Source organism: Protomyctophum parallelum (assembly GCF_964188405.1).
Source record: "Protomyctophum parallelum genome assembly, chromosome: 23".
Lineage (NCBI taxonomy): Eukaryota > Metazoa > Chordata > Actinopteri > Myctophiformes > Myctophidae > Protomyctophum > Protomyctophum parallelum.
The window spans coordinates 1,412,981-1,422,275 of NC_139715.1; the positions used below are offsets into that span (position 1 = coordinate 1,412,981).

The 9,295-nt window shown below is 41.6% G+C and overlaps 1 long non-coding RNA gene across 1 annotated transcript; it reads left to right on the forward strand.

Annotated features, from left to right (window-relative positions):
* Positions 1-4,586: 4,586 nt before the first annotated feature.
* On the forward strand, positions 4,587-5,548 carry LOC310854152. Its single transcript, XR_014568871.1, has 4 exons — positions 4,587-4,655; positions 4,767-4,814; positions 5,243-5,308; positions 5,473-5,548. It is a non-coding gene; the product is annotated as an uncharacterized lncRNA (long non-coding RNA).
* Positions 5,549-9,295: the final 3,747 nt, after the last annotated feature.

Here is a 9,295-nt window from a genome sequence, read left to right on the forward strand (position 1 = left end):
TGACGAAATTGAAGGTTTGACTAATAGATCTTACTTTGTTGTGGTACTTTAAGGTTTATTTAGCTTGTTTAGTTATTTTTTCTCCAAACACATTGATTATAGTCCTGGATAACTGTCTAAAACCAAATAAAAAACACCCTGCAGAATGCCGCATAATTTCCTCCGGAATCACAGCAGAAAAACAGAAACAAACCCTGCATATTCCGTTTGGCCTTAGTTATGACAAAAGAACCCTACAAAAATGAAGAAAACTGAAAACAATAATTGACAAAAAACACTCAAACAGGTTGTTGGAAGTTTCAACAAAGATGATCCAATACTCCAGGCAGGGCTCGACGCTTACCATTTTTCCAAGTAGCACGTGTGCGCCTAAGTTGAAAAATCTAGTAGCACACAAATTATTTTAGCACGATGAAAAGTTATTAAATAATGTGTTTTTGAGGGGCACTAGCCCCTCCTATATACAGCTTTAGTCCCCACACGTCTCAATATTTGCCATTGACAATGAACGGAGGAATTAGGTCAAAATTCCGCTAAATTTGACATAAATTAAACATCAAAACATTAAACGACATTGACATTGAAAGGACAATTTACGTCATATGTAAACGAGCAAATCAGCTAACCAATCACAGGCAACAGGCATTCTGATTGGCCAGTATGATGATTCATGATGTATGATGATAAGAGTGCCTCTCACTTCACACAGGTGTGATTTTTCTTTAATAAAGTGATATGAGGTAGGGGCGGGCAATATGGCAAATTATTATATCACAATATATTTTCAGAAATTATCCCAATATTGATATTCATCTGGATATCATATTTCTTTATATAATCTATATAATCAATTTTTATACTGATAGACTATTAGTTTGGTATGCAGATAGATAGATAGATAATCAATTCATTTTATGAATGGATGGACAGACTATCCGTTTTTATCTTGCTGTTCTATCATGTGTGACATTTAGTGCAGAGGCTACTTGATGGTGAATTAGTATTGTAACATTCTCCTTGGCTCTGACTGCTTCAGTTCAGACAGAACATCGGACATATAGGCTACACCTTGGCGTGGTGGAAGGAGGTGGTGGGGGGGATCTTTGCCTTTTTTACGTTGCTCCGATTGCTCGTTATGCAGGCCAGTGAGGCCACTGACTAGCTCTGGTCCATAGCTCTAGTCTAATGCGTTGCATTTAGAGTTATGGACCTGAGCTAGCCACTGACTAATAATATATCCAGTCAGGTCGGTCATTCGTAATATTGCGCTGCTGCGCACACGCTTTTGTAAGCGAGGTGCTAAGCAAGGGTTGTTTTGGTATATCAATCAATCCGTCCACTCCATGTGCGTGCGCACGTGCACTCTTTACGTGTGCGGCTGCACGCTGTTTCACCCACGTTTGTGTGTGCTGACGGGGAAGAGAACTGAGCAGCAACACAGGGCAGCAACTGAGCAGCAACAAAGGGTGGGAACAAAGGGACAGATCTTCAAATAAACGCTGCATTGAGCCTCGACATGTTGTTAGCTTGTAGCTCTGCTCTTTTTGGCAAACGACACCGCCGTTCAGAAATATAAATTTAGGTATAGAACCGCAACTATAGAATGTGCACTTGCTGTAGACAGAGCCTTGTCTTTATCACGATTGAACGGTCAAATCCTGTAGTCGCACCTGTGCTACAAATTGAATTTTACAACTCGCACGGTGATATTTTTTGTCGCAAATGCGAGCACCTAGTCGCACTGTCGAGCCCTGACTCCAGGTCTTAAAATGACACTATGTTTAGTTGATGATTTGCATAAATGTAATAATATCAAACACGGGTTTAAGATTACAATTTCTCAAAAAATACAATTTGTATTAGGACTCCCACCCGTGGGTTCTGGGACCCACTGCAGTCCTAACAACATCACTGTGGTACCTTCTGTTTCCTAGACGGGCTCTATACCCATTCAGCTGTCCCTCTCTAAAGGCCACTAGAACAACTATAATAATAAACAAGTGAGTGAATAGCGAGCGTGACAACAGCCCCCTTCATTGTATTTTTCCCACAAAACATATTACAAATAAATAAACACATTCAGAAGGACAATATCAGTCACCAGAACCAAGGATGGGTGTTTTCTGTGTATCTACGATGGTTAAAATGGAGTTTAAAGTTACAATGGGGTTGTATATAATAGGAAGGGAATTTGTCTGATAAAAATTAATATAAAATATCTAAATACTGAATGGAGCAGATTAAAAACTGTCCAGGTTATTCACAAAAGCCTGAGTAGACGATAACATTACCCACAATTATTTTGAAAGTGAAATATCCCTTTATGTAAGTAAGTAAACAAAACAGCACATACCTATACGGTACAATTTTACTACAGGTTGCATCTTCGCATCAAACTGTACACGTCTCTGGTCCACCTCTGGCTGTTCCTCTGACAACGTTGAATGTCTTTTGGAGGCCATCTCTCTAGATACGGTAGACCTCTCCCTGTGGTGCTCTGTGGAAATCAACAGTAGAAACAACTTGTACTTATCATTCAATAAGGGTTTACTGAACAACTGAAGAACCAGGAGTAGTCTGGTGACCACCGGAGAGACACGTGAGAGCCGGAATGTAGACGGCACCCGGGAGCAGTATGGGTTGGCGCCCCAGCCTGTGTCTTCCATGAGGAGAAAGCCCAACAACCCCACGGTGAGGCCTTTAGGAGGGCCATTCAGGCTGCAAGAGGAGCCTGCAGTACCACCGTTGCCCAGGTGGAGCCTGCAGCACCACCGTTGCCCTGGTGGAGCCTGCAGCACCACCGTTGCCCTGGTGGAGCCTGCAGCACCACCGTTGCCCAGGTGGAGCCTGCAGCACCACCGTTGCCCTGGCACCATTGTGGCTCAATAATCCACCACTCCTGAATGAAGTGTCTGGTGCTGATTGATGACCATTTATGCAAAAAATCATAATCGCTATACATGATTATGGATTCAAACCTGTTGGGCTATACTGACGTAGCGGCACGAGCACCAACATGCTGTGTGTCTGTCTGTCTTTTGGTGGAACATGATTTACCAAACTATATATTTATCGTTAGTTGCTGAATGACCCTTTAGTCTCGTTAGAATGAAAGAACGAAAATACATCACATAGATGCACCTGGTATCCTCAGTGATGTATCCCAAGGTCATCAGGGTTCAGGGTCTCGCGAACATCATACCCCTCACTCGGGTGACCCAGCCGAGTGAGCCGAGTAAGTCCCGACTTACGTCCCAGTAGCTACCCTCGATCTAGACTGGAACTCAGCTATGCTTTCTATGGCAGCTCCCGGCAGTATCCGCCGGGAGAAACTAGACTGCAGGACATGAGACTAATTAATTAGAGCGACAGAGAGGAGAGTGTGTGTATGTGTGTGCGTCAATTTAACAAAGGAGCAGACGATCAGAAATCAGCAGAGAGAGACCGACGTTTGCGCTACTGTATGCCGAATTGAAGTGGACTCCGCCCCAACCTTTTTTTTCTTCCTGGAAATAAAAACGTCTGGGTTTCCGAGGCTACCCTCTATCAGACCCACTAGGAAAAGACCAGGTGGAGGGACTAGGCTCTGTGGGTTGACTCCAGTCCGGGCCCCTCCAACGTCTCACCAGGTCCACTCCTGCTCTCACCACAAGTACAGCCAGGACCTGTGCGTTGGACCAGACTCCCAGCACCAGACAGTTCATTCAGGAGTAGTGGATTCTGAGAATAATACTAATACAAATATACATTTGTTTTACCTGAGAGAGTATCGCACCACATCTTCCTACGTAGTAATGTTAAAGTTGACTCACCAGTCTCCTCTTCCTGTTCTTCTTTAATCTGTGGAGGTTGTGGTTCCTCCTGGACCAGACTGGAACTCCTCTCCTGTTGTTCCTCTTTAATCTGTGGAGGGTGTGGTTCCTCCTGGACCAGACTGGATCTACTCTCCTCATATTCAGATGAAACCTCTTTACACACAGACAGGAGGAGAGAGAAGGTAGCATCAGCAGAGCAACTCAAAGTGCTTTTGCCAACTCAAAGATGACATTTATTCTCCTATTCGTTTTGTCAGCATAACCATCGTTTAAAAGATGTCTCGAGTTTCTTCACAACGCCTCACAGAGCAAGGTGTTGTGAGTAGAGCCCGACATCGGTCTCACCGATGTATTCGTCATTTTTGGCACCGATGCAGACATTATTTCACCAAAGTGTTTTTCATTAATGTAACCTACACTTTTAGAATGTAATACGTCCTGAGCACGGAGCACATTTATGCTGCCCATGTCTCGTTGCTCACTGGGAAGGTTATTTGTTCCTCACTTTAACTAAAATTATTTTAGCAACTTAAGTCTTAGTGTTACTTTTAGTAGCAAATTCTGATTTAAGCTCAGTCTTTGAACAATTCATTGAACTTTAGGCATGCATAGGCTACTTAAACTATATAGTCTTAGCAAACTAAAAATGTAACACTGGCATAAAGTAAACTAAAACTTAATTGCTCAGACTCTTCAACAGGCCTACTGTACTGATGATGTACATGTGTGCTTGTAGATCTTCTGTTTTCATCAAATTGATTTTATGTACATACAATGTTTACCATTTTGTTGTTACTGTGATTTCAGACACAGGACTTGGATCTGTTGGGCGTACAAACGGTAAGAACATTTTCTACCACTGAATTAAGGTTGCATGCTACAAGCTCTCTTGCCTCAAGTTTGCTGTTACATTTGAAAGAAATTTAACTTGAATTTGATTTCATTTTACAGACAAGGTGACATGCTGTACAGAGCTGAGACATCGTTCTTTAAGTTAAGGTAATTGTTCATTTTCATTTTTACCAAGGACAGAAAATTGGCACCCAACAATGTGTAACTGTGTACCATTGTTACCATCATAACATTTTAAATGGCTGAGGTGTATTATGATGAGTACTGTGGCACTCTGTGCCACACTATGAGCTTGTAGATCTGCTATTTTTCAATAGCTTTTAAAATAATGTTTAAACCCTATGAGGCGACACAGATGTGTCCTCAGGTCTAAATGGGTTAAGGCAGTGGTTCTCACAGCCATCAAAACGTTATCCCACATTTCACAGCAGTGATGGTAGGTAGGCCTATTTCAGAATGCCTGAATTTACACTTGGTTGCATGGTGAAAATAGTCGATCTACAAGCTCACGTGTTGTGAGCCCTATACAAATGCAATCCATATCAATTTTGTATTTGATTTTGTTCAAATTACAGATGAGGAGGTCACGTGAAGGAAGTGGAGATGATGGTGATGGATAAATAAAATGGATAATAAAAATGGTAAGAACATTTTCACATTTTGTCACATGTCACATTTTAGCACAGGAATAGAAATTAGAAAATGGCTGGGTTTTTACCCACAGGGCAACTGTTAAGTCATGAATCACAAGCCAGATAAATGATTAAGGTGAAAATAATTTATTTAATTAATTCTGTGATTTCAGACGAACTTTCGCTGGAGGAAGACCTATCGACTTCAACCTCTGCTGGAAAGGCTACCACCAGTCGGGTTTCCCTGACTATACCCAGCCTGAATTGTACCGTGTGGGGGTCCCCGCAACATCCAGACCTCAAGGAACGCACCCAGCTTTCCGTGCTCGAACATACAGACACGGGGACATACACACATTGCTACGCTCAGAAACTCCTGACTCCACTCAGAAGAGAATTGGTGTTTTAAAGACTGAGGGCCGTTTGCACCAAGAAAGATTAAATAAAGCTTAGTTTAGTGTTAATCAGGGATTTGTTGATCAAGGATTAATTTTAATTCGAGTTGTGTTGCACCACTTAATTTTAAGCATTGCTTAACAGATCTGTGATTAAATCCTTAACCTGTGATTAAAATCCATTAAACTGTGATTAAAACTTTTAAACTGTGATTAATTAATGGATTAAACTTTGTTGTGTGTCCGCCATCTTGGTTTTGCGCTGTAAATAAACAGCAGCAGTCGTGAGCATCATTAGCGTTCTATTTCATTCATATTTGAGAATGTTTAAAGTAAATTATAGTGCCTGCAGCAAAAATATATATAATAATACAAACCGTCTCGCTCGCTAAAAAAAACAACAGACGTATAAGCTCAGAGAGCGTCACTCCGGGGTGCGTGGTAGGTTTATAGATCTGTTCCGTTGATCACACACACCACCACTTCCTCCGATAGTTTCCCAAACAACAACAAACATGGCGCAGCGCGCAAGGGGTTCAAACTTCACTAGCCATGAAAAGCATTTATTATGTCAGTTAATGGAGCAGTATCGGAACACTATTGAAGACAAAAAAACAGACAATGTAATGGTGAGAAAAAAAGACTTGGCATGGGACGAGTTGTGTACGTGTTTCAATGGTTCAGCGGGTATCAAGGATAAACGAGACGTCCCCAGTTTGAAAGCCTGTTGGAAAAACTTGAAAGCAAAGGCGAAAAAAGAAGCTTCTGAGGAAAGGAGGGAGACTTTTCTCACAGGAGGTGGACCCCCACCCGGAAAGATTGATGCGTTGTCACAGAAGATCATCGAGTTGATCCCACAGCAAATAAAGCCCTTACCAAACCCATATGATGATGATGCCCTGGCTGACCATTTTGACAAACCCTTACTGCTGGTACCAGCGGACCAAGCAGCGGACCCGGACGGTGCGGACCTACCATCAACGTCCACCTCTGAACGTGAGTCCAGTTGTGTGTGTGTGTGTGTGTGTGTGTGTGTGTGTGTGTGTGTGTGTGTGTGTGTGTGTGTGTGTGTGTGTGTGTGTGTGTGTGTGTGTGTGTGTGTGTGTGTGTGTGTATGTGTGTGTGTGCGTGCCACTGTGTGTGTGTGTGTGTGTGTGTGTGTCATTTATTGTTCAGTATAATGTAATGTTAGCATCATGTCAGTAGTATTTCAATAATTATGGTCAGTATAATACCAGTTTTTTTTGCCCTGACAGTATAATACCAATATCATATTTCAGCATGATGATATTGACATGATATTTAAATGATAGCTAATGCCCATGTTACTTACTAACAAAATCACTGTTTATAATTGTTCCTCATGTAGGCCTACATACATTGTAATGTAAATAAAACAAATTATGAAAACATAGTTCTGTGCCCATAGCCATGAGACATTGTACAATTGTGCTATAGGCTACTGTACTAAACTAGTTTTTAAATCTTTTATGTATTTTTTAGATAATGGTGATGTGAAGACTGTTGCCCCCTCTGCTCCTGCCTTTGTGAAAAAACGTGTCAGCAAAGGAGCAACCCCAGGACAGTCACACACGGTTCAGCACGGCAGCCCATCAAAGAGCAAGAGAGAGAAAAAGGACACAAATGAATATAATTTTGATGTACTGGAATTGGAGAAAGAGAAGAATATAATTCAGATAGAAAATGCAAAGTTACAGAGAGAAGTGCTTCTGTTGCAGAAAGAAGTGCTGCTGCTTCAAAAAGATGCACTCATGACTAATATGACAGCATTTACAGGCTTACAACCAATGCAATATCTTCTTAATGAACCCTAGTGTAAATAGATTCATGGTTGGTACAGTATTGTAGGCTAATGATTTTGTTAAGCCATTTACCTGTGTTGTAAATTTCACCAAAGGAGTCAGGTTGTTGTGATCACTACTGTGATACACCATAGAGTCCCAGTCCAGACAGTTTTGAGTTTTGTTTTTGTGTGGATTATAGATGCTAGATGTGGGCTATGAGTTTTTGTATTGAGTTGTTCTTGAAATGTACTGTACATCTCCAAACTGTTAAATTCTGAGCGGGAACCCCTTTTGGTGTTAGTTAGCATTATGTTATGCTTTAGCTATTGAAAAATAGCAGATCTACAAGCTCATAGCGCGCCACCAAGTGGCATGCTACGAGCTTGTAGGTCTGCTATTTTTGAAAAATTGAAGAACGACTGGCATAGAAACATAGCTTTTCCAGAAAACTGTCAGGATGTAGAAGACATTTTTTTAATCTGATCTCAGGTCAGAATGGGTTATTCAATCAATCCATCAATATGATCTGAATTTGAATTGAATTATTTAGGAAATTGACAAGACAACTGTTCTTTTATGAGTATGAAGACAAATATGTACTGTACAATAATTGTACAATAGACGTTGTTTATTTGCATTGGCTGGCATACTTATCTGCAGATGTGTGTTGTATTGGACTATTAATAAATTAACACATTGGACACTTTGACATGTTTAGTATCTTCCTCAAAACACAGGCATTGAACAGCGCTCATTGTATTGGCTGTACAGTACACACAAGGAAAATATTACATTAACATGTTATAGAAGATGTAGAAGTGATTATTATAATTACAAATTTATCTTTCATTCGATTGATAGAGAAAAGTTTTCCTTTAGGCTTGTGTACATAATACACACCCAAATTAAACAGCAAAATGGTTCTCAATTAAGGTCATCCGGACAGCAGTTCCATTTGCATTGGCAGCAGCGTGTTCCTCCTGGTCATCTTCTCCGTCGTCATGGGGACCCTCTTCAGCATCTTCTGGCAGCTCGTCTCCATATCTCTTCCTAAAGTTGTACAACACTGCCACTGCAACAATGACTGTCAATGTTGTCTTTAGCTTTATTCGAAGCCCATCCTTCAAGCAAGGAAACCTCCTTTTCCCAACTCCAAACACTCTCTCCACAAGACCTCTTGCTTTAATGTGGCTGGTATTGTACCGTCTCTCTGCTGGTGTTTGAGGGTGCAAAATGGGGGTCATCAGGTAGGCACGGCAGGCATATCCAAGGTCACCAACTAGGTGGCCTTGAAAGGCCTGACTTTCAAGCAGAGCACAGAGGTGGCTGTTGTCAAAAATCCGGCTGTCATGTGTTGATCCTGGCCATCGAGCTACAATGTTGCTGATTTGGCCCTCCTCGTCACACACAGCCTGAACATTAATAGAAAAGTGTCCCTTCCTGTTGCGAAACAGCTCTCCATTTGCTCCACCAGGGTTTTGAATGGGGATGTGACAGTCAATTGCTCCTAGCACTCCTGGAAAACCAGATGTTCTGTAAAACTCAGCAGATGTTTCTCTTGTTGGAGCAAATCTTATGTACTGGTTTTTTAAAGACGCAATTGCTCGGGATACTCTTTCAACAATTCTACTCACTGTTGAGTCATGTACTCCGAAAAGGTCCCCATCCACCAGCTGGAAGCATCCGGTTGCATAAAAGCGCAAGGCTATCAGTAGCTGGAGCAAGGGTGGTACAGCTGCATTCCTCTCAGTGGCATGTTCAATTGCAGGCCCGATTTTAGCAAGTATTGTCATTAC